General features: G+C 39.9%; 1 protein-coding gene and 1 pseudogene across 1 annotated transcript in view; both read left to right on the top strand.

Moving 5' to 3' along the window:
* The window catches only part of SYNE2 (spectrin repeat containing nuclear envelope protein 2), a 311,661-nt gene that overhangs the window by 8,239 nt on the left and 276,831 nt on the right, over positions 1-26,591 (top strand). The gene's annotated exons all lie outside the window — the stretch shown is intronic.
* Positions 16,542-17,028, top strand: LOC112403410 (ADP-ribosylation factor-like protein 2-binding protein pseudogene; annotated as a pseudogene).

The following is a 26,591-nucleotide window of genomic DNA, read 5'->3' as shown; positions in this document are numbered from 1 at the left end:
TCCCAGCAACCTCGCCTCTGCCCTCCCCCTCTCCACTGCCTCACTCCCACCCTCCTGGCTCTGTAGGTCTCTTTTGTTGTTGGGAGCTAACAAAGTACTGTAATTTGCTGGATATTGTGGATGGAGGATAGGCCAAGGGCTCCCGGGAAGAATTTCTGTAACCTGCCTGAGCTCCCTTCTCTTAAAAATTGCTGATTAACTAGTCTCTTCTGTCCTGGGAACAGCCAGAACTTTAAGAGTGTTGTTCAAAAGAAACATTTTTATTTTTAGAGGCATAAAGAGACAAAACTATGGACTTTAAGTGTGCAATCCCAAAGCAAAAACAAAAATCTTGCTGAAAAATTAGCAATATATTAAACATTTTGAAAACAAGCTGCATTTTTCTTTCAGCTTTCTGTATTTTTAGTCGAAATTAATATTACCACAGGTGTTCTGAAATTCTCCTTTTCTTTGCATGTTTTGCAATATAAAATTCATTTAATGATGTAAAAGATTAAAAATCATCAAAGGAGAAAAGTGTTTAAAGAAATTTTGTTGTGCAGAGGACACGCAGTTAAAACTAGCAGACAAGCAGAGTTCTCAGAGATGGTGTCATCCAAATTAATTTTAACTTCATCATCACATGAGTAAAGAGAACCCTTTCAGTCTTTGATTTTTAAATAATCCTGATTTCATTTTTTGGGGGTAGTTTTTACTTTATGAGTCCTAGTTTCTAGTAATAATGTAGCATGTGATGTAGATAAAAGTGGAAGATAGGACTAGCAGCACTGACTTTCCCACAGGATCTTTGTGAGCAGAACCCCAAATCCTTTACAGATTCACAATAACAATGACAACATTTTAGGGCTGTCTTCCAACCCTATCACTTCCTTCTTCTAAGGGGAAGTCGAGCTTGGGGTGGAGGAGGTGCACTGGTGTTACTGGACCGGTTCACTCAAGCTGTCGCCTGCTTTTTTGGAATCACAGACCTTGATGGGACGTTGCACAATGGGACTGGTGAAGTGAAAGTCCTTTGATTGATTTAGACTAACAGAATAGAAAAAAGCATTGGGTGAGTTAAGAAATACTCATTAATAGTGCCCGGAATGTGGAGGGAAAAAAAACCTCACTTTTTTTTTTTTTTAATTGAAGTATAGTTGATTTACAGTGTCGTGTTAGTTTCAGGTGTACAGCACAGTGATTCAGATATATATTCTTTTTCCTTATAGGTTATTATAAAATGTTGAATATAGTTCCCTGTAAGTCCTTGTTGGTTATCTATTTTATATATAGTAGTGTGTAGATGTTAATCCCAACCTCCTAATTTATCCCTCCCCCCCTTCCCCTTTGGTCACCGTAAGTTTGTTTTCTGTGTCTGAACTTCACATCTTAAAAAATAACAAATAAAACTTTCAAAATGTAAATATTTACAGTACATTTTTTTCTGTTTTTTGGCATGAATCTTTAGGCCGGTGTATTTGAGGGACTAGGGCTACAGTGTGTCACCATGGTGATTCTTGGCTGCTGAGGTGGAGGAGCTGGCTGATGCCCTCTCCAGGGTCCCGAAGCCCCCAGATCATGCCAGAAACTTCAGGATGGAAGAGGATCTCTGGCCAAAGTGCCTGTTGCAAGGGGTGTATCTTAGAAGATCCCTCTGTTTAACTTTGTTGTGCTCTAGGGAGGTCTGTGGACTGGGGTCGTCCCAGTGATTCTGGTTTAAACTGTGATGGACCCGAGGGTCCTACCTTTTTCCTGAGCTGATCACAGGAATTTGCTATAGATTGACCTTAGAAAGCGAAAGTGTCTCTGTTTTTGAGTACTCTTTCTTCCTTCTCTCCAGTGGGACTTCATAAGGTGATTCACACATAGGGGCCTCTACCTCCAAATTCTCCCAGTGTGGATACCTCTTGGGTAGACCCTGAGCTCCTAAGGACTTGAAATAGATCAAGGCCTGACCGCATTCAAATCTCTGGGGTGGTTCCAGCAGCCCCCCCACCCCCGCTTTAAAACAATTTTATTTATTTATTTATTTATTTATTTTTGGCTGCATTGGGTCGTAGGTGCGGCACGCGGGATCTTTTGTTGCAGTGTTTGGGCTTCTCTCTAGTTGTTCCTTTTGACTGCTTTGGTAATCATCTTATGTTCAGAGAAACTAAGATACTACAGAGACTTGTTCAAGGCCTCCCAGTGAGTGAGTGAAAAGACAGAAGGAGTCAGAACCACTGCCCTTGGATGCCCAGTTTGTTACTTAGTCCAACAAACCTGTTTTTGAGGATTAACATCCACTCAGAGCCAGAAATAGACCAATTGAGACCAAAGTCAATTTTGACCATTGGTCTCTAAGGATAAAAGGATGAAGGATACATCAGTTTGTTGGACAGTTGATTCTCCCTTAGGATAAGAGAAAAACAAAACCAAAATTGTCAGTCATTGAAAATGGCACAGTAAATTATGTTTGGGTTTGGAAAACTTCCAGTCCTATAAATACATTATGGGAAGCCCTCCGGGAGAGAAAAAAGACACTTTATGGCTGTTTTCATATATAAAAATAGCAGGCCCATGCAACTTGAAGAAAAAAGTGGGAAGTACATAACTTAGAATGTTAGTCAAAATAGGAACTATGATTCATGACCAAAACTTCACTTTTTAAGTTTATTACCACTCATTGCCAAGGACTGGTAAGTTTAGAAACAATAGGTCAAAAGTTTGGCAGGAAGGTTTTGGGGAACGATTTGTACAAACAGGAGGTTTCTGAAAGTTTCCATTTTTCCTGCTGCATGGCAGTTGACTTGGTTACCTACATTCATATTTTGCCTTAATAGAGGTTAAGGAAACCATGGAAATAGAAAGAAGAACCATCTCCGTGTTTTAATATCGCGATTGAAATAGAATTGCAGAATGCTTTGGAAGACCTACACTGGTGTAAAGTGTCACGGCTCTCATTTTCTAGCTGATCATGGTGTTTTTAAAAGCCACTAAGTGTTTGGGATCAAAGAGGCACATTTTATATTTCAGAATGAATGTGTGTGTTTTTCTGTGTATGTATTCATTTGCTTTATTATTCTCAGTTTACCTCTTTTTTCCTGTGTTTCCTTGACCATGCCACTTGTGGCTGTCTGTCTCAAGGTGTGGCTTTCCGCATTTTACAGGCTGGACCATTTGAATTGGTACCACATAGGTGGTGAGTGGGTGGGTGAACGTGAAATGGCACATGTGGGAGCTTGAATGTGACTCTGTGCCCCGCCGGGCCGGCATGTCTAGATCTCGTTGGTCTGAGCCTGATACATCCACATCACCGGATTGGACCTAAAACCCCAGTAACAGGCCTGCTGTGGGGACAGTATACACCCTTACCTTGGGGTGGAGGGCGGTGAGGTTGTGGGGATTGGTTGGTTGTCTAGACAAGTTGGTTAATATATAGCTTGTATTTGGGGCCACACAGGAGTCAAGATAATGATTTGCTGACATCCATTCTTCCTAGATTTCAGGCATTTCATTTTCTGCTGCTGAAGCTTTTTTTTTTAAAAGCAGCAATCAAATTTTAGGCATAACCCTAAATATCTGACCCAATCCATTAAATAAGGCGGTTTGCTTCATGCTCTCAGTACATGTTGTTGGTTCTTTTAACCATATGAAAGAACCCAGATCCTTGAGGAATCTTCTTCTTTTACATTAGGGACAGAAGGAATTCATGGATGTGAAGATGATAATATGCAGATTGTAACTGAACCCTTGCATTTTGGGATAATAAACCTAAGGGGGAAAAAAAGCACGCCTTTTCTCTATAGCTAAGGGTCACAGGGCATGGAGGATTCTGTTACATCCAGGAAGAAAGGAAGTCCCTTCAGGCTGGAGTGTTTGAGAGCCTTCCAAGAAAACTTTGGGTCTTTGCTTATATAGGAATAATAAAATTGGGAAAAGAATGATCTTACTGTCTATCAAGGGAAGGAATGTACATAGGAGAAGTCTGTTCTGTACCTGAAAGATGCTAAGGAATTTAAAGAGCCATATTGCCTCATGAACTAAGAAGACGATAATGGGAAAAACTGCGGTAAGGTTAATTTGTCTCAATAAAAGATACTGAGAAGCCTCCCTTCAGGCAAGTTTTATCAGAAGGTTAATTTTAAAATCGTTTTCTTGTTGCAAATATGTCTTCCCCACCAGGCAGAGAAAGGAGACCCAACATGTCTAAAAATGAACTCCTCTAGTTGAGAGGCCACCTGCTGGAGTCAGCCCTAGGGAATGCTGACTGTGGGCAGAGGAAGGAGACAGGCAGACCCCAGAGATCCAGGCCACAAATCTGCGGGGAGATCTGGCAGAGCCCACAAAGGGTCTTCATCCCCTGAATTCTGACAGTTGCCATAAATAGTCTGTTGTCTTTCATTTCTTCCAAGAAAGCCTCCCCAGGGGGTTAGTGTATCCTAGAAAGGAAGCTGGGAGGGTGGAGAAGCCAATTTGACATAGGCTGTTAATTGTGTGCAGAGAGACAAGAGAGAGTGATAATATGTAACTCCCCAGAGAAATCTAGGGGCTTCCAAAGTTCATCTAACAAGGACTGAGACAAAGGAGGAGATTTAAATGTGTTCAGATAAATAGGCAAGAGTAGACAAAAATACTTGTGTTTTCCCTTCAGTACGCCACAGATAACATATTTTACAAATACCACAAGATTAAGTTCTTCAGTTAGTCTGGAAAAGCACTGCAGCAGAATTCAACAAACTGGTAAAGGTTATCGTGGGGATTCTTAGGTTTGTAGTACCAACCAGTGATAAACATCGTAGGGGCACTGGGAAGACGTAGGTTTACTATTATTGTTCTTATTAACCACAAATCACATTCTTAAGGGAATATTTTCTTTTCTGCTTATTTCTTATTTTATAGATAATAACCTAAATTTTAGGTATTTTATTTCAGTTGGTGGAAATGTTTTGGCAGAAGTTGATTTTAAGTGGTTTTTCAAGAAATGGCACGAGTTACATATTTTTCATTTAGAAGATGAGGTAGCAACAATGCTTAAATGTTTTGAATGAGAATTCCGTAAGTTACATCACTAACAACAATTTTCATTTTTGCACTTTACCTTTTCAGTCTTTGCCCACATGAATATGTATTTATATATTGACATTCCTATCGAACATAAACATTATATTCTGTTTATCTTACTTAGTATTTTCTTGTTTAGTATTTTCCATAGACTTTTAAATGATTGGTTTTTTTTTTTTTTTTTTTGCGGTACGCGGGCCTCTCATTGCTGTGGCCTCTCCCGTTGCAAAGCACAGGCTCTGGAAGCTCAGGCTCAGCGGCCACGGCTCACAGGCCCAGCCGCTCAGCGGCATGTGGGATCCTCCCGGACCGGGGCACGAACCCGTGTCCCCTGCATCACCAGGTGGACTCTCAACCACTGCGCCACCAGGGAAGCCCCGATTGGTTTTGATTAAAAACTTTTTTTTTTTCCAGGTTGATGTATCAGATTTTGCAAAGCATTCCAATGTTAATTGAGAATGTATATGTCTACTTATCTATATATGTCTAATTAATTGCTTCTTGGGATAAATTCCCAGGAGTGGGACTATTGAGCATTTTTATGTTTCAAGCTACATACCACCATATTAATTTCCCAAATGGTTACTGTGTATATAGTGTAGCATATATCTTCTTTGTCTACCAGGGAAGGTGAACATTTTTACATATGTTGTTTAGTATTTTCCTCTTAGGTGAATTATCTGTTCATATGTGTCAGAACTTGGTTTGTTTTTTAGAGGAAACCTTTTACATCTTCTAATTACCTATGAAGCTGTTCACATGGTTGTTTCTTGTCTTCAGTTACTTTGTGGGATGTTGCTATAGACGAATAATTTGATTCTTTGCGTCAGAGGTATAACACAGATTAATTTCCTTAAAGAAATGCAAAAAGTCAGAATTAATTACTCTCTCAAAGTCTGAATTAATCTACCACATCAGGGAGCCTGTTGTTGCATTTTGTGTACATGTCCAGTGGTTAAGATACTACGTATTCACACCACTCGAGGAAACAAGCTTCTCAAGCCTTAGTGCTGTGGGCTTGCAGAAGCCATTAGAACAAAAGCACAATTGCTGATGTTCATCACTGGAAGCTGTAATGTACTTCTGAGTGGCTAGCCAGACAAACTACTGTCGAACTGTGGAAACTGTTAGCCATATATGAATTTCATTGCTTTTTAAAGTAGTATCTGAGAGGAAGAGTTTAAAATCCAAGCATTTCACTGAAGGGAGATAATAAAGCCTACAGTCCTGCTGCAGTTTATAGTTTCTTGATCATGTTTATATTAATTATTTAATTAGAGCCTTCTAGCAAACTCTGTGAGGTAGGCAGGGCCCTGGGCCCCTATGTTACAGCAGAGGAATTGGAAGCTCAGAGAGCCTCAGGTGACTGCCTGTGGTCATGGCAAGGGTATGCGGCAGAGCCAGCGTGAGAAGAGGTAGTTCTTTTTGCATCCTGAAAAATGTCATCTTGAATAATGTACTCCTTAGGATGAATTTCGTGAGGAGCTAGATAAAGTGCCATACATGGTTGTAATTAGAGCCAAGTACAGTAATTGATAATGATGATTTTAAGTCACCAAAGAAAACTTAAATCATACTCCAGATATTATATTTAGTGGGTCAAGGAATTTCCATCACTCTTGATTAAAAACAAATGTTGATGTTATTAAAAGTGAATTATATAATTACTTGAAAAGTTTTCTTCTCCTGACTGTCATAATTTGGGATTATATGAAACAGGGGTTGCGAATGTGGACTCAAGAGTGAGACAGATATGGCTCTGAGACTCAGTTCATTGGCTGAGCCACTTGGATAAGGCACTTCACTCCCCCAATATTGGTAATATTTCTAGTGTCCCTGTCAGAGATGTTTTACGGTGCTTAAATGAAATATGTATAAATACTTAGTGTATTATGTAAAATGCTTAATGCATAGTAAGCACTCTATTTTATCATGAACTAGGTGTCATTTATTGGTTAAATATGCTTCAGTTCTCTTTTATTCTTTTATATTTTAAAATTTAAGATCAAGCATGTGCTTCTTCACTCTACTATTACAACAGAAAGCTTAGAAAGAAGAAACAGTTGTTATTTTTTAACGCAATTCCCATTCATTATAATTTCTTTTATATAGCCTTCTATTTTTTTTTTAAACTGAATCGAATGCAGTGAGTAAATGTGGTTTTGGACAGGCACACTTTGTACTGACTATGGGCAGATATTCCTTGTGATCTTGTCCTTTCAACCATATTTAGCCTTATGAGTCAAGCCTCAGGAATTATCTGCATTCCATGAGTTTCATTTGTATGTGAATCTTTGTGAGCAGTTTTTGGCCTTTGATATTTGGAATGAGTCTTGCTTTTTGCGGAGATTTTATTATATTTTATAATAATAATCTATGTATAACCAAATTCAGTTTCAGTAAACACAGAAAAGGGCAGAATATATTTGAGCAGGTATGATATAGGAGAGATTATAATCAGCTTTAAATTATTCAAGGGCTGGTTACTTAGCTTTTGTATGTATTTATATTCTTATTTGTTCCTTAAATCGATTGTGTTTGTTTTATTTTTCACTTGTACCTTCTGGGGACTGAGATGGGAAAGGCATGTTTTCATTGTTGGAACCTTTTAGCTTTAGGTGTGTCAGGCATTAGCTATAGTTTGCTGCCGTTCTAGGATATATATATAGCACTTATCAACATAGTTGAAACTTGCGCTAATATAATTTGTCTAGAGTGGGTCTTCTTGGATATAGATCTGTATCTTCTACTTTATCTGTTTTCTGCCATAACTGGACCCAACATACTTAGATTGCTCATTTTCAGAGACTTAGACTATTAACATTATAAACATCTTGACTACAACTGAAATTTTCTTTGAGTTTCATAAGCTTTTAGGACATTGCAAAGCCTCAGAGTCCTTTTATATTATTGTAAGTGCAAGCTTCATTGTACTCTAGATATAAAGAAGTGACAGTTAATAAAGGTTGAACATGCAACAAAAAAAGAAAAAAGGAATTTATATTAGATGATAAATATCCCTTCCCTACAGAGGTATTGAATATTTTGAATTTGGGAAAAGTTGTCCTAGACCAGAGCCTGATGTTTTCTGTGATGAAATATAAATGTAGCACTGTTTTTGTTGCTTAAAATGCAGAAGCTAGTGAATTGTTTTGAAGCGAAAAAGTGTATTGTGGCATCAGGAAGAGAATTTTGTGAAGGGGCATTGGGTGGTGGTGGATGACCTAGTGGATGAGGGGTGGGTCCCCTGGTCCAGGGGATGAAAAACAGCCGTGAAACCTAGAGCCTGTCATACAGAGTGAAGTAAGTCAGAAGGAGAAAAACAAATACCACATGCTAACACATATATATGGAATCTAAAAAAAAAAAAGAAAAAAAGTGGTCAGAAGAACCTAGGGGCAGACGGGAATAAAGACGCAGACCTACTAGAGAATGGACTTGAGGATACGGGGAGGAGGAAGGGTAAGCTGGGACAAAGTGAGAGAGTGGCATGGACATATATACACTACCAAACGTAAAATAGGTAGCTAGTGGGAAGCAGCCACATAGCATAGGGAGATCAATCAGTGCTCTGTGACCACCTAGAGCAGTGGGATAGGGAGGGTGGGAGGGAGACGCAAGAGGGAGGAGATATGGGGATATATGTATATGTATAACTGATTCACTTTGTTGTAAAGCAGAAACGAACACACCATTGTAAAGCAATTATACTCCAATAAAGATGTTAAAAAAAACCAAACAAACAACAGCCATGAAGCTCAAAGTTTAGAGAAGGGCCATGGCCGGGTTGTTGGGGCCAGAAGAGAAGTGTGTGAGCATCTTCCCGCTCCTAGATCATATCAGACAGGACGGAATATTGAGGGTAAATTAAAAAGGAGAAAATAGGTCCTGTCATAGACCACAATGCAGGTAAAATTTCTAAGATTAGAGAACATGGGGGTACAGCAGCCTTGTGGGGAGAAGGGAGAAGTGACTCTTAGCACAGTTTCAGTAGGAGGTACCTGGTGAGTATGCTTAATGGTTCTATCCTTTCATCCCTCCATTGACTCCTTGCACATTTGTTTAGTGTCCTACTTTGCATCAGACTTGGTGTTTGGTGCTGTGGCTACAAAGAAGGAGGTGGTACTCTCCAGAAGCTCACGGATCGGATGGGGTCTCAGACACAGGGACCTGACAGTTGGAATATTTGTGCTGAGTTTGACGTATGGGGTGTATAGGGAGCACAAGGCAGACCTTCTCATTCCCCCGGAGCTTGGGTAGGAGAAGCACCATGTGCAAAGACAGAAAAGTGAGAGACAACATGGGACATTAAAGAGAGCTTGGATTCATTTGCCATGTTTGTAGCCTGGGTCAGGAGATGGGGATAGAGAAGGAGGAAGGTGCCAGATCTTGAAGAGCCTGGAATGCTGTGCAGTTGATGAGGAGCCTCTGAAGTGTTTTAAGCAGGGAAGTAAGATCACTAGACTGATGACCTTAAGAACTCAGCCCAGGTCTCCCAGCCTCTGGGAGGGCTGCCAGCCTTTCTGGGATCGCCCCAGCAGCAGCAAGCCACCTCTCCCGGTGTTACGCCCCTTCACAGGGGCGGGTGGGGATGCAGGGGCCCCACCTCTAGTGACTGATGAAGTGGAAGTGTGAGGACCATCTACACCAAGTCAGGACAGCTCTGAAGGGCCATTTCGCCTCCTGAGCCCACTGTGGGGTTGGGAGAGGCTGTTCAGGAGCCCGCTTTGCAGCTCATCTCATCCTCTGCCCAGCCCTGCTTCCTTCTCTGCTTTGGCCATCTCAGCCTTTGTGAATTCTGATCCCTGCGAGGTTGCCCTGTTCTATCTGGCGAAAGTTTCCCTCGAAGCGCTGAGGTCTGCGCGTTGTCTCCAGGTAGAAAGCACGGACAATCCTGAGGCTCACCTCGCTTGTTTCCCTCTGAGAAGGATGACCCTCCCACACTGCCTGTTGTACTCTTAAAATGCTTCCTGTTAAAAATAATTTTTTTTCCTAGAAGAAGGTTGACTGTGGATACTGTAATTCCTTCATGGCCAGAAGTGAAGTCACCTGTTCTACTTTGACTATGTTGAGCTGTGAGTCGTGGAGGTAGCGCCGTTAGCTATGTGTTCAGTATGCAGTTGGCTGCGTGTTCATTCAAGATATTCAGCTTGCATTTACTGAACACTTAATTGAAGCTGAGGGAAGATGTTCCGAGAATAAGCTAGTTGAATGGATGCTGTTTTCTTAATTGTACTTGGCCACCCACCTCCCCTCCCCGCCATCAACATGGGATCTTGCTGCTTTCTAGTGACTGAGCCCTCCAACCCCATGTGTACTAGCACGGACAGATAATGATGCCATTTCACAGGGTGAAAGTAGCTTTAACACCCGCACTGCCTCTGTCTCGAAAAAGATTCCGAATGTACTGTTGGGTGGACTCATTACCTGCAAAGGTGTACATACAGGCAGACACACAAACTTATCACCTCTGTTTAATGTCCTTGGTTGAGGAAGGGGACTCTGACTAATGCAACATAAGAAATATGTGTGCTTGGGTCATTGAGAGCTGATGGTACTTTTTAAAAATTTTATTTTATTTTATTTTTTTAATTGCAGTAAAATTGCTTTACAATGTTGTGTTAGTTTCTGCTGTACAGTGAAGTGAATCAGCTATAAGTAAACCTATATCCCCTCCCTCTTTGACCTCCCCCTCTCCATCTAGGTTATCACAGAGCACCGAGCTGAGCTTCCAGTGCTTTATAAGCATGTTCCCACTAGCTATCTATTTTACACGTGGTAGTGTGTATATGTCAATCCTAATCTCCCAGTTCGTCCCACCCTTCCCTTCCCGCCCTGTGTCCATGTGGTACTTTTTTTTTTCTTTTTGGCTTTGTCATCTTCAGATGAGTAATGATTTTTTTGATAAGACTAACAGACTGTAATTCCTGTAAGGCAGGGTGGAATGCATGCTCTGTTGCCCACTTGTTTATTATATGACATTTTGTTCCTTTTTTTCTTTTCAAGTGATAGACTTTGATTTCAAGAGGTAGGTAGAATAGGAGTGAGTTTAAGAGTATATTGTGTGATTTTTAGGCACAAAGGCAATTATTAAGTGCAAAGTTTGTTTACTTACTGGATGTATTTGTGTCAATTTTATATTGTGTAGGTATGTATCTAAATTGTTTGACAGACTATCTTATACTTATCAGGGTAGTAGTCTTATTAATTTTGTGTCTTTTAAATGGTGTGGATTATTCTCTAATTATTAAAGAATTTATAAAGTTAACCCTAATAACATGGAAATAATAATCATTTTGAGAAAAATTGAAAATAATTTTTCAATAATAAAGAGAATTTATTCTCTAGTTTCCATACTGTCAGAGAATGTCATGTAATGAGAGTGTGAACTTCAGTCATCAAGGTGATACTTTGAACATTTGCATTAGAAAAGCAGATTTGTATCCATCACACCCACTCTGTGGGTCCATGGGGAAGGTGTTGATCTTGTGGCCACATTCGAGAACACAGCAGATTGTCCTCCCAGACGATCCAGAGGCTCAAACCCCAGCCCTGGCCTTGTCGGCATTGCCAGCCAGACTGAGGATTGATCACAACTCAAAATAGCTCAGTAATTGAACTGGAAGGTACGTAACTTCTAGAGCAGCAAGGAACTGATTTTTCTTCATTCTTGTTGTTTGAAATAATGCTTTAAAAGTGGTAAGATGGCTGGGCTTCGTACTTCTGTGGACTGTGAGTCCTGCTTTTTATAGCCTCATAAAATCACAGATTTATTTAGCTGGAAGGGCTCTTAGAGAATGTCTAGATCCACCCTTATGTTATGGATGGGGAAAATTATGGTTCAGATATGTTAAATGCATTCTCTGTGCTTGGGCCAGAATGAGAACCAGAACTCAGGTCTGTAAACCACTAGTCTAGGAATAATTCTGCGACGTGGCATTGCCTCCTCAAAGACCGTTCAGCTTCCCAGATTAGATTTAGTGTAGCTAGGGTATTCCAAGCCTGCATGGGAAGCATTGTCCTTTACTTGATAGCCATCCAGCGCTCATGTGTGTTGGTCCTTCTCTCACCATGGGCAGGGATCTTGAGGTCAGACTTGCTTCTGTTCTAGCTCAGGTAAGCCTGGGTCCTTTTTATTGTGGCCCATTCACCATTCCTGTCCTGGAAATTAGTCTCATAGCATAACTCACTTAATTATTTGATCTAATCTGCACAGAACAGAGCTGAAGCACAGTGGTAACAATGGCCAGGAATCCAATAAGGTGAGGGATTATGTATCCCTCTTGTCTTGGAGATCATTTTTCCGATTATTGATTATCTTGCTAACCACCCAGCATAGTGCCTGAAGCATACAAGCTGTACATTAATATGTTCTGGGTAAACTACTGGATAATAATAAATGAATGAAGGCTAAACAATAAGAGAACATTTTTTTCCCCCTGGTCTTGAGAAGTTTTAGGAGATTAATCCTTGCTGTTCTTTTCTGATTCAAATTTTTATGTACCATCAAAATACAATGTATCATATCCTGCTCACAGTGCAAAAAAAAAAAAAAAAATACAATGTAGGTGGGACTTCCCTGATGGTGCAGTGGTTAAGAATCCACCTGCCAGTGCAGGGGACATGGGTTCGAGCCCTGGTCTGGGAAGAACCCACATACCGTGGAGCAACTAAGCCTGTGTGCCACAACTACTGAGCCTCCGCTCTAGAGCCTATGAGCCACAACTACTGAGCCTGCGTGCCACAACTACTGAAACGCTTGTTCCTAGAGCCCGTGCTCTGCAACGAGAAGCCACCGCAATGAGGAGCCTGCGCGCTGCAGAGAAGAGTAGCCCCCGCTCACTGCAACTAGAGAAAGCCGCGTGCAGCAATAAAGACCCAACACAGCCAAAAATAAATAAATAAGTTTATTTAAAAAATACAATGTAGGCATTAAAATGATGTTTATGGAGACTAATAACATGGAAATACTGATGCTTAATATTTAGCAGAATCAAGAAAAATTTTGTGGTATAATTACAACACTATAAAAACAAAATTAAAAAACCTATGTTAGAGATAAAAGTAGTCTAAAAATTCACCAAACTATTAGGAGTGGTGATATTTGGGTGGTGGGGCTGTGGATAGATTTTTATCATTTTTTAGTTTTCTGTAACATTAAAAAGTTACTTTAATACACACATTTATAGTACCAAAAAACCCTCGTAAAAGCAAATGAATTGTATATTCCATTTTGTAGAAAATAAATTTGAGCTATAGTTTGACTTTTTATCCAGTATACATAATTTAGATTTCAAAGATTTCTTTCACCCCCTAAAAATACTTGAATCCATTTCTTCTTTTTTTTGTAATTATAACCACATTCTTTTTATTTTTTACTTGCTTAACTTTTACTTTATATTGGAGTATAGTTGATTTACAATGTTGTGTTAGTTCCAGGTGTACAGCAAAGTGATTCAGTTATACATATACGTATATCTATTCTTTTTCAGATTATTTTCCCATATAGGTTATTACAGAATACTGAGTAGATTTCCCTGTGCTGTACGTAAGTGCTTGTTGTTATCTATTTTATATATAGTAGTATGTATATGTTAATCCCAACCTCCTAATCTGTTACTCCTCGCCAACTTTCCCCTTTGGTAACTATAAATTTGTTTTCTAAATCTGTGAGTCTGTTTCTGTTTTGGAAATAAATTCATTTGTATCTTTTTTTTTTGACTCCACGTATCAGTGATATCACTTGATGTTTGATTTACTTCATTTAGTATGATAATCTCTAGGTCCATCTGTATTGCTGCAAATGGCATTATTTCATTCTTTTTTTATGGCTGAGTAATATTATATTGTATCACATATTCTTTATCCATTCCTCTGTCGATGGACATTTAGGTTGCTTCCATGTCTTGGCTATTGTAAATAGTGCTGCAGTGAACATTGGGGTGCGTGTATCTTTTCGAATTATGGTTTTCTCCAGATATATGCCCAGCAGTGGGATTGCTGGGTCATATGGTAGCTCTATTTTTAGTTTCTTAAGGAACCTCCGTAGTACTGTTCTCCATAGTGGCTGTACCAATTTACAATCCCACCAACAGTGCAAGAGGGTTCCCTTTTCTCCACACCCTCTCCAGCATTTATCGTTTGGAGACTTTTTGATGATGACCATTCTGACCGGTGTGAGATGATACCTAATTGTGATTTTGATTTGCATTTCTCTAATAATTAGCGATGTTGAGCATCTTTTCATGTGTTTTTTGGCCGTCTGTATGTCTTCTTTGGAGAAATGTCTATTTAGGTCTTCTGCCCATTTTTCTATTGGGTTTTTTTTGTTGTTGTTGTTGAGTTGTATGAGTTGTTTGTATATTTTGGAGATTAATCCCTTGTTGATTGCATTATTTGTAAATATTTTCTTCCATTTAATCCATTTCTTAACCCTTGGCTCTGTTGTGGTGGTGGATTGGAGGAACAAACTTATTTTTGCACTTATTAATGATATGTAATTTGACTAGATTCACTTGTCCTGGCAAGCTTCCTCATCCACCAGTCTACATTTGCCAGGTCCTACCTGCTTTACCAGGAAAATCTTGAGGGTGGGAAGGTAAAAACTGCTCCTTTTCCATTAAGCCTGTTAGGACAAGCCTTGCTTTTTTAGATTCTCCTAGGCAATTAGTGACTGCTGTCATTTATGCATCCGGAGCACACTGTTCCTGTCTCTGGAAAACCTTTCCCACTTACTCATCTTTACATCCTTAGTAACTGATACAGTGCCTGGCAAGTAGTAAGCACCCAGTGGATATTTGTTCAATGGATGAATTAATATGGTCTCATGTAGAATGCTCAACTCTACATGAATTTAGTTCATGTTTGTATAATATTTAACTTAAGCTTGAGTAGTAGAATAAAATTTGGTCAGAAAACTTCTAAGTTAAGCAAGAAACTTAGCAATCATATATGTGTGATTGAGGGCTGTAGTGGGACTTGGTCATTATAAGACAAAATGGACCCTTATCTGAAAAAGGTTAATTTTGTTAATTTCCTCTGTAAGAACACAGTTAAAGAGAAAGAATGGGTACCTGGCCAAACAGCAGCTGGTGCATCTGTTGATGAAGACGTGTGTAATTTGGGTTGGTTGTAGTAGCGCAGGCCAAATGGGAAAAGCAAATCACTCTTCCTTTTCCCATTTTTAATAGCAAATTAATTTCTGAGTGTGAAAACATTTCTGCAGCTGCCACTAAAATTGGCAGATATTTTTCTAAATAAATAATACATTTCAGAAACAAATCTTAACAGGCAACGTATTTCTGGCTGTTGTATTTGCTCACAAACATTTCAAATTTGGAAATATTTATTTTAAATATCTTGGAGATACCAGTGTTTGGAATTTTGAAGACAACAAATCTTTCATCAGTGGGGAAATGCTACCCAATAGAAATGTGTAAAAATGCATGTACAGTTATGTTACTTGAAACACTTGACAAAAATACTGTTGTAATCACAGTGAGATCCTGCACATATTTTCCCAAACGTTTCGGTCATTTCAGGATTTTGCCAGTGACTATGCAGCCATTTTGGCCACAGCTCAGTAGGACTAGTTCAGCTTTGTAAATTTAATAGAATTCCCCCAACTTCTCCATCCCTTCTTTCCTCCAGAATAGTTTGGGACCACAACTCCTCTGAAGCCTTAAAAATCCAAGAGAAAAAATCATTATAAATAGAAATAGGCATTTTACCTGAAAATACGTCTAGGAAGACATTTGAGGGCAATTCAGTTTTTTTGTGGCCAAGGATTCTGGCCATTTGGGGAGAAAAAAAATCTTGTCAAAAGTGGAAGGAGGGGCTTCCCTGGTGGCGCAGTGGTTGAGAATCCGCCTGCCAATGCAGGGGACATGGGTTTGATCCCTGGTCTGGGAAGATCCCACATGCCGCGGAGCAACTAAGCCCGTGAGCCACAACTACTGAGCCTGCGTGCCGCAACTACTGAAGCCCGGGCGCCTAGAGCCCATGCTCCGCAGTGAGAAGCCACTGCAATGAGAAGCCCGCGCACTGCAACGAAGAGTAGCCCCCACTCGCCGCAACTAGAGAAAGCCCGTGCACAGCAGCGAAGACCCAACACAGCCAAAAATAAAAAAATAAAATAAATTTATTTTAAAAAAAAAGTGGAAGGAAGGGGAGCAGTTCAAATGGAGATATCAAAGAGGAAATTGTAACTTTTAAAAATTACCCCGTGACTTGGGAACACCTGAATTTCAAAATTATTTTTATTTGTGTGTGTATTAAAAAGCATCCTTGTCGGAGGCGTGGCAGGGCTTGGAGGCCCGGCCGTGCGTGGCAGCAGCCCGGGAGCCTGAGGCCGGGGCGTCGTTCGCAGGCGCTACCCAGCTGGGCTGTGAGCCGGCTGAGGCCTCGGCTGCGAGGCCTTCCCGATGAAAGTTGGGGCTCTGCGGAGCAGAGCGGAGGTTGCGCCCGGCCCTCGGGCCGGGTAGAAGGCCAGCGGGCCCACTCCCCCGTGCGCTGTGGAAGCGGCGGCGGTGATGGATGCCCTAGAGGAAGAGAGCTTCGCGCAGTCCATCTCTTCCGCCTCTGATGCAGAATTTGATGCTGTGGTTAGATATTTAGAGGACATTATCATGGATGATGAGTTCCAGTTATTACAGAGGAATTTCATGGACAAGTACTACCAGGAGTTTGAAGACACAGAAGAGAATAAGCTCACCTACACACCTATTTTTAATGAATATATTTCTTTGGTTGAAAAGTATATAGAACAGCTTGTTGGAGCGGATTCCTGGATTTAACATGGCGGCTTTCACTACAACTCTACAGCACCATAAAGATGAAGTGGCCGGTGACATTTTTGACGTGCTGCTCACGTTTACAGATTTTCTGGCTTTCAAAGAAATGTTTCTGGACTGTCGAGCAGAAAAAGAAGGCGGGGGACTGGACTTAAGCAGCGGTTTAGTGATGACTTCATTGTGCAAATCATCTTCTGTGACAGCTAGACTATGACTATGACTCCTACTATCACAGCTAGTCTTGGCTGTTGGAATCAATTTAGAGAGTTGTCCTTTACCTAAAAGGTACTTGTGAAAATCAATTCCTAGTCTTACATGTACAGTCCTTGTATCACTTCACTGTCTTCTACTGGTCCCGATGTAGTCCCATTGTTTCTATAGCTCTCGTTTACGTGTTTTTGAAAACATATTTTTATAGATGAATACTCAGGCTAACCTAGTGGATATAATCTTGGAACTTCCATGATTACTCACTTCAAGATCAAAGTATTATGACAGAACATCTGCGGCCCTAGGTCCCACCTCTGGGTAATGGGATCTTTCTAGACATCACCAGCCCAGTAGACTGGGAGAGGCTTGGCTAGTGATGTCAGAATACATTTTGGAATGACAGATTCTGTTCTGCAACTCTTTGTTAATGTTAAGTATTGATGGGTCAGAAGAAAATTACCTGACCTTCCTGGGACATGTTCTTGTCTTCAGTAACCCTAGTACTCCTCCCTGAGAAGACATCTGTCTCAGGAGCTTCTGAGTCTGGCTCTTGCGTCAAGCCCAAATCCAGCATTCCACCTGGGGGGCACTGCCCCAGCATACATGTTGGTGTGTCCATGTTGGAAGAGCCCACCATCACCAACTCTCTTGGGTCAGCAGGACTTGCATGTCCCACCAGGCTTTTTGTGCACTCACAGGTTTTTATATGGGTCAGAGTTTCAGTCCTGCAGCCTCAGTGGGCTTTATCTAGGAGTGTTTATCTAGGGTTTAACTCAAGCTAGCTGCCTATCCCGAGATTTCTGAAACTCCTACTATCACAGCTAGTCTTGGCTGTTGGAATCGATTTAGAGAGTTGTCCTTTACCTAAAAGGTACTTGTGAAAATCAATTCCTAGTCTTACATGTACAGTCCTTGTATCACTTCACTGTCTTCTACTGGTCCCAATGTAGTCCCATTGTTTCTATAACTCTCGTTTACGTGTTTTTGAAAACATATTTTTATAGATGAATACTCAGGCTAACCTAGTGGATATAATCTTGGAACTTCCATAATTACTCACTTCAAGATCAAAGTATTATATGCTGTGTGCTTTTTAGCTGTTGATGCTAGGAAAGCAAAAATGCTTTCTGTGTTGGTGTTCCTATTTTACTGGGCACCAATGAATGCATGCTGGAAGTAGTCTAAAAGGTTTCCTTTTCTTAGAGCATGTTAGTGTTTGTGCAGGTTTGCTTAAAACGCTTTCTGTGTAAAACAGCTCCTTAGGTTTTCTGTTGGGGTAGGGGCTCGGCACTTCCTTCTTGCTGTCAAAATAATCCTACCAAGATAGTGTTCCACTGGTCTAGCTCAGTAGGAGATAACAAACAGCTTTACTGGTCATCTGTCTGCTTGGTTTTAGTACACTCGTTTACTACAATGTTTGATAGAACATTACTGACCAGAAAACATGGATGTCACATCTCTAGAAAGAAAAACTATAGTAGTTCAATTCCCAATGTGTACCTTAGTTGTTTTTTTGTTGTTGTTTTTATTTTTATTTTTCAAGTAAAAATAAGAATCTCTACTGACTTTTCGCTTGGCTGTTCTGGTTTTAAAGAATGAGCTAGCTGTAGGCTGTGTGTTTTTCTGTACCAATGTGGTGCTTATTAAATACTTTTGTACCATGAGTATAATTTCAGTTGTTTTGCGGAAAAAAAAGAAAAAAGCATCCTTGTTAAATATACTTTCTGGGATTTCCCTGGTGGCACAGTGGTTAAGAATGCCAATCCAGGGGACATGGGTTCGATCCCTGGTCCAGGAAGATCCCACATGTCGTGGAGCAAGCCCGTGTGCCACAACTACTGAGCCTGCGCTCTAGAGCCCGCGAGCCACAACTACTAAGCCCCTGTGCCACAACTACTGAAGCCTGATGGGACACGAACCTGTGTCCCCTGCATCGGCAGGTGGACTCTCAACCACTGTGCCACCAGGGAAGCCCTATTTAGTTTTTTAATTTGTTCATTCCTTACTTTATTCACAAAGGATTTAAGATGACTGCAACAAATATGTATAAGAAAGGTATTATATGTCAATAAAAAGTAAAAACAAAAGATGAGACATAGGCCAGGGAAAAACAGGCATAACTTCGACTGACATAATTGCTACGATTTGACCTCAGAGTTAGCTCTGTGTTTCTGGACATCCAAGGTGAAAAAAGGAACACTTATTATATGGTTCTTATTTTCAGAAGGGAAAGCAAGAGCAGAAATAATATAGAAACAACCACAAGAAAACCCAACCTGTGTCTCCAAGGAAATGAAGTATTTTCCTAGCATTAAATGGTTAAAAAAAGAAAAAAAAATTGAATGGAGGGTTTCCCACAGGGGAGCTGAGAATTGTAGAAACAGTGTCCTCCATAACTTTGCTCCAGTTTGTTCACTCTTTTACTCTTTCCTCAAACATTTATTATGTACCTACTCTGTGCCACATCCTGTGCTAGATGATAAAGATACAACAGTGAACCAAACATAGTCCCTTGTCAGAGCTCACAATCCAGAGTCTCAAGAAGACCCAGGGCCAAAGGATCTGCTCCAAAAGGACAGGTAGGCTCAGTGGTGGAACTTGTGAGGATTGGGTTTCTCCATGTTAGCAGGCATTTCAAGTTGACATTCAGGACCTACAGCCTCTACTGTGATCCTAGAATGCTTGCAGATTACTCCAGCGTGAAATGCTGGGAAGAGGCTAACAAGAATTAGGTGATCGATGGGAGTCAGGGCCCTAGCTGGTCTGGCTGGGTGCAGGGCTGAAGTTATTCCTGGAGTCAGGACCAGAATAAGTGATCTGTTAGTCACACAGCTACTTCTTGGGGAAGAAAGCCAATCCACCTAAAGCCAGTTTCCTGAATGGCAAGTGGACCTACCTAATTGCTTGTTTCTTTTCACTGTTTGGAAAATGTAAACAATTCATATACAATTGTTTTAACAGCTTTTTGAAGATGTAGGTGATGTTTAAGGTGTCCTCTTTTCATTTTTATATGCTGGCATTTTATGGAACCTTCAGTTTTTGTTTGCCCTGTTGTAATGGGAGCAGACTTGGACAGGGAGAGAGAAAAATACCCCGCAGAGCCTGGACTGCTGATCTTCAAGAGAGAGGAGATTGATGGGCAGGGAGTGGGGACATGAGGGAGAGGCAGAGTAAGAATATATTCACCAAGAGTATAATCATTGAAAAAATATATTGAGTGCAAAGAATTCTTAGGAATATGTTTTTCTTATGAATAATAGCAAGCCAATTTATGCCCTTTAGTACTTCCTCACCCACCCTCTGCCTGTTCTACCTCCCACTAGAGGCATTGTTAATCCATTGCTTCCAGGCAAGACTCCCCATTGATTCAGGGTCTCCATGGGAATGAGGCTACAGGGGACATGCACTTAGTTCAAGAAGATGGGACAGGAACAAACAGAACCTGGCAGAAATGATAGAGTAAGTCACAAAGTCATTCATAGTGTTTTAGGGATGCTTCACCATGTTGTCTATAAATTAGATCTCTTCCTAGAGCTTAGAACTGGAATCTGGATGTCTTCAAGCGACTTGACATTGAAAAATATTAAAAAGATCTCACTTACTGAAAGCACATAAATTTCATCTTCCACTAATAAATTTTTCTTTCTCACCAATGGAGAACAACTTGCATTTGTATCTCATTTTGTAATTTTCAGCATGCTACATGTTATCTCATCTTGTCCTACTGAAAGTCCGAGTTTGTTTAACTCACTTATTTGTACCCTCCTTTATTGTAGAGAAATTTTGAGTTAGTTTGCATAGAAACATAAAATTCAGTTGAATAGAAAAATAGATGAGGATATTGCAGTGAAGGAAAAATAAGAGTAGATGCATAAAGCCGGTGGGATAGCACCTTGTTTTCCATAAAGTCATTTGTAGTTGCTAGATCCAGGCTATACCAGCCAAAATAAAGAGAGGGAAACTTTGTTTATAAAAATAACATTGTCATTAGATTAAAAGAATAAATGCTCAGGATCACAATTTTTCTTGGTACTGAGACCTGAGAATTTTCCACAGCTTGTTCTCATAAAAGGAACACTATGTGGCTTACAGAGTGTCTTCCTGAACTCCTGTGTAAGAAGTACAATGGTAGGTCTCTCTTGACTGTTTCCTATAATATCCTGCTTGGTAAGGTTTATGGGATTATGCCAGAATACGTTTTAATAAAAGCAGTTCTCTAGGGGGATAAAACAATGCAGTTCAGGTTCACAGCTCCCTGATGGCTGGAAAGGATCCAAAGACCACATCCAGGAATGGGTGGACGTTCAGTCTTTCAGGCGTTCCTCCAGGAATATTATTGCTTGTAATCCAGTGCTTTTAAATGCACAGCAGAGAAGTTCGGGTTAGATTCTTTGGCAAGAACCTGAAAGTGTGAGTTGGCTCAGACAAAATCATTTCACAGATGAAGAAACGGGACCTTGCAGAGGCTGATGATTATCCAGGGCTTTGAGGTCAGTGGCAGAGCTGGGATCAAGGCCAGATTCTTCAGACTCTTAAGTCTAGGGTTCTTTCAACCATTTCATCTCTCCTCTCTAACCTAAGTAGAATTCTATTACAATTTAAAAATGTTAAGAATGGAATTTCTTAATGATGTTTTTTTAAATATCATATTTGCCACTTACCATAAACTTTATTAATAACGTTTGATTCATAATGGGTCAACAGATGGTAAAATAGTTTAAAATCTGCAAATGTAAAATGATCTGGGAAGAGGAAATCAGTTAAGTTACCTGTTTCAGAGAATCATTTAATGTGCTGTTCAATAAAATAATTAGAAGTTCGGTCTGGAAAAAAAGGATGACTATTTCTAACGTCTGTAGTATAATCCTACTTGGCTGTTAACTTTTTTAAAAAATTAATTTGTTTTTGGCTGCGTTGGGTCTTCATTGCTGCACATAGGCTTTCTGTAGTTGTGGTGAGTGGGGGCTACTCTTCGTTGCGGTGCGTGGGCTTCTCATTGCAGTGGCTTCTCTTGTTGCAGAGCACGGGCTCTAGGCATGTGGGCTTCAGTAGTTGTGGCTCACGGGCTCTAGAGCGCAGGCTCAGTAGTTGTGGTGCATGGGCTTAGTTGCTCCACAGCATGTGGAATCTTCCCGGACCAGGGCTCGAACCCGTGTCCCCTGCATTGGCAGGTGGATTCTTAACCACTGTGCCACCAGTGAAGTCCTAGATGTTAACTTTTTAGAAGAATGAAACGTTAGCTATAGAGCTGAAGTCCCACCCTCCCACTCCTTTGCCCTCTACCCTGAAGTTGTGGGTATCACTCCCACGCATGTTTCTGTTCTTTTACCATATATGTATGTGTGTGTTTAAAATTTACATAAAGTACATAAATGACTTCATAGTGTATCAATCCTTTTGGACTTGCTCTGCCCTCCACCCCTGAACATTTTAGTTTTGATATTTAACCTTTCTGATACTGGTCATTCATTTTAGCCGTGGATCTTCCCTCGCATGACTCAACTACAGTTTATGCATTTTCCTACTGATGGGATTCGGCTGTTTCCTCTTTTTCTGCTATGTATAGTTCTTCCATGAACATTCTTGAACATAAGTCCTTGTGTCCATGAGCAATTTTAGAACATTTTTTAGTTGGTAGAAATTTATTAAGTCACCAGCTGTTGCTACTCCTACCTGAGCATCAGTCACATCCTGGGTCATCCTGGGAGATCCTTGCACCCAAAATACTCTTTGGGTCCATTTGCAGCCAGTGCTGATTCAGTCTTTGTGTACCTTCAATGCCTTCCAACTCCTTGTATGTCTTTCTGCTTGGTTTGCTCAGGTTCTCGACTAGGACCTGTTCCAAGAACCTTTCATTTCTCAAGGACCCTACCCTACCCTAGCTTCCTCACACCTAAGACATGATCTGACTTCTTATTTTCCTGAGAAAAATGACGTCATCTGATGAGCACTCCCTCGATCCTTCTCTCCCAAACTTCTCAGCATTTCCACTTAGAAGAATGGTGAACATGTGCAAATCACAAATTCTTTGTGGAATGAATGGAGGTAGGAGTTTTTTTTTTTAAGTTTCTCAGACCCCCAGATTGGAACTTTGTCTTGCCAGGAGCTACACCATCTTCAAAATCACTAATTTAAATACCCTCTGACATCAGCCTCCAGTTCTTCTAGCTTAACATCCAAAGTACGCTCACTGTGATGGTTCTTCAGTTTCCCTCAGACACCAGTCTGTGTGCTCCTTCATTCTGTCTGTTCACCTCTTCCTGTCTTCACATCCCCTCTTTCTATTTCATCCTCCCCGCGGCTCCCACCCTGGACCTCTCTCCCAGAGCCCTACTTTTTCCTGCTCTGACCTGCTGCATGGCGGCCATCCTGGAAACTTCTCCTTTCGTTTTCCTGTGTTCAATGTCTAGTCCCCGTTTTTCTCATGTTTAGTTTAGTTTTCAATTTTGTTGGACTACTTCCCAACCTCTTTCTTGTTTTAGTCTTACTTTTTTGGAGTAACTTTTCCAGTAGCTTTCTAAGAGTGGGAGCATAGGACATAAATTTTTTGGAGACTTGCATGTCAAGAAATGACTATTTTCTACCCGAACACTTGATTAATTCTTTAGGTGGATATAGACTATAGGTTGAAAATAATTTTCTATCTCAGTTTTAAAAAATTGTAGTAATACACATAACATAAAATTTACCAATTTAACTATTTTTAAGTGTAAAGTTTGGTGGTATTAAGTACATTCACATTGTTGTGTAACAACCATTACCACCATCCATCTCCAGAACTCTTTTCATCTTGCAAAACTGAACTCTACTCATTAAACAATGGGTTAATTTAATTCAAAGTTAATTAAAACAATTAATGTCCCACACACCCTCCCTCACCCCTGGCAACCACCATTCTATTTATGTATCTATGAATATGAATACTGTAGGTACCTCATGTAAGTGGAATCATCAGTATTTGTCTTTTTGTGACTGGCTTATTTCATTAAGCATGGTGTCCTCAAGTTGCAGCCGTGTTGTACTATGTGTCAGAATTTCCTTCTTTCTTAAAACTGAATAATATTCTATTGTATATACATGCCACAGTTTGTTTATCCATTCATCCATGGATGAACACTCGGGTTGCTTCCACCTTTTGGCTATTGTGAGCAATGCTACTATGAATATAGGTATATAATAATCTCTTTGAGACTCTGCTTTCAATTCTTTTGTGTATGTACCCAGAAGTGGAATTGCTGGATCATCATATGGTAATTCTATTTTTAATTTTTAAAGAACTGCCATAGTCTTTTCCATAGCAGCTATACCATTTTTACATTGCCGCCAATGGTGTGAAAGTTTTACAATTTCTCTACATTATTTTCTGTTTTTTTTTAATAGTAACCATCTTAATGGGTTTGGGGTACTATCTCACTGTTGTTTCGATTTGCATTTCCATTATGATTAATGGTACTGAGCTTAAGTCCTGTGCCCATTTTTAACTGGGTTGTTCATTTTGTTGTTGTTGAATTGTGGGAGTTCTTTATGTATTATGGATATTAACTTCTTATCAGATACATTATTTGTAAATATTTTCTCCCACTCCATGGGTTGCCTTTCACTCTGTTGAATGTGTCCTTTGATGAACAGAAGTTTTAAATTTTACTGTAGTTCAATTTATTTTTTCTTTTGTTGTTTGTGCTTTTGGAGTTATATCCAAGAAATCATTGCCAAATCCAATGTCATGAAGCTTTTGTCCTATGTTTTTTTCTAAGAGTTTTATAGTTTTAGCTCTTAGGTTGTTTTCCCAGAACTTGAAAGATATTCCTCACTGTCTTCTGTTGTCCAGTATGGCTAATACAGAAGTCTAATGCTATTCTAATTCTTGTTCCTTGGTGTCTGGTTTGCTTTCTGTCCTCTGGGAGATTCTTTATTCTTGCTATTCTGAAATTTTGTAACCATGTGTTTTGCCGAGGGTATTGGGCACTCATTGTGCTCTTATGTTCGCCCTTCAACTCTAGAAAATCTTGTATTAATTCTTTTTTTAACAACTTTATTGGAGTATAATTTATCTGGGCTTTCTATCCTGTTCCATTGATCTATATTTCTGTTTTTGTGCCAGTACCATACTGTCTTGATTACTGTAGCTGTGTAGTATAGTCTGAAGCCAGGGAGCCTGATTCCTCCAGCTCCATTTTTATTTATCAACATTGCTTTGGCTATTTGGGGTCTTCTGTGTTTCCATACAAATTGTGAAATTTTTTGTCCTAGTTCTGTGAAAAGTACGACATTGCTAACTTTGGGGTTTTTTTGTTCTTCTTTCTCTCATTGCTTTAGGTGCAAGGTTAGGTTGTTTATTTGAGTTGTTTCCTGTTTCTTAAGGTAGGATTTTATTCGTATAAACTTCCGTCTTAGAACAGCTTTTGCTGCATCCCATAGGTTTTGGGTCGTCGTGTCTCCATTGTCATTTGTTTCTAGGTATTTTTTTATTTCCTCTTTAATTTCTTCAGTGATCACTTCGTTATTAAGTAGTGTATTGTTTAGCCTCCATGTGTTAGTATATTTTACCGATCTTTTCCTGTAATTGATATCTAGTCTCATAGCGTTGTGTTTGGAAAAGATACTTGATAGGATTTCAGTTTTCTTAAATTTACCAACGCTAGATTTGTGACCCAAGATATGATCTATCCTGGAAGATGTTCCAGGAGCAGTTGAGAAAAATGTGTATTCTGATGTTTTTGGATGGAATGTCCTATAAATATCAATTAAGTCCATCTTGTTTAATGTATCATTTAAAGCTTGTGTTTCCTTATTTATTTTCAGTTTGGATGATCTGTCCATTGGTGAAAGTGCGTTGTTAAAATCCCCTACTATAGTTGTGTTACTGTCGATTTCCCATTTTATGGCTGTTAGTATTTGCCTTATGTATTGAGGTGCTCCTATGCTGGGTGCATTAATATTTCCAATTGTTATATCTTCTTCTTGGATCGATCTCTTGATCATTATGTAGTGTCCTCTTTGTCTCTTGTAATAAATAGTTTTTATTTTAATGTCTATTTTGTCTGATATGAGATTTGCTACTCCAGCTTTCTTCTGATTTCCATTTGCATGATATATCTTTTTTCATCCCCTCACTTTCAGTCTGTATGTGACCCTAGGTCTGAAGTGGGTCTCTTGTAGACAGCATATATACGGGTCTTGTTTTTGTATCCATTCAGCCAGTCTGTGTCTTTTGGTTGGAGCATTTAATCCATCTACATTTAAGGTAATTATTGATATGTATGTTCCTGTTCCCATTTTCTTAATTGTTTTGGGTTTGTTATTGTAGGTCTTTTCCTTCTCTTGTGTTTCTTGCCTAGAGAAGTTCCTTTAGCATTTGTTGTAAAGCTGGTTTGGTGGTGCTGAACTCTCTCAGCTTTTGCTTGTCTGTAAAGGTTTTAATTTCTCCATCAAATCTGAATGAGATCCTTGCTGGGTAGAGTAGTCTTGGTTGCAGTTTTTTCTCCTTCATCACTTTAAATATGTCCTGCCAGTCCCTTCTGGCTTGCAGAGTTTCTGCTGAAAGATCAGCTGTTAACCTTATGGGGA

This window comes from Neophocaena asiaeorientalis, unplaced genomic scaffold (genome assembly GCF_003031525.2).
Source record: "Neophocaena asiaeorientalis asiaeorientalis breed wild unplaced genomic scaffold, Neophocaena_asiaeorientalis_V1.1 scaffold140, whole genome shotgun sequence".
NCBI classification, from domain to species: domain Eukaryota; kingdom Metazoa; phylum Chordata; class Mammalia; order Artiodactyla; family Phocoenidae; genus Neophocaena; species Neophocaena asiaeorientalis.
The sequence above is the reverse complement of the archived record's forward strand: the minus strand, read 5'-3'. Positions and strand labels throughout refer to the sequence as shown.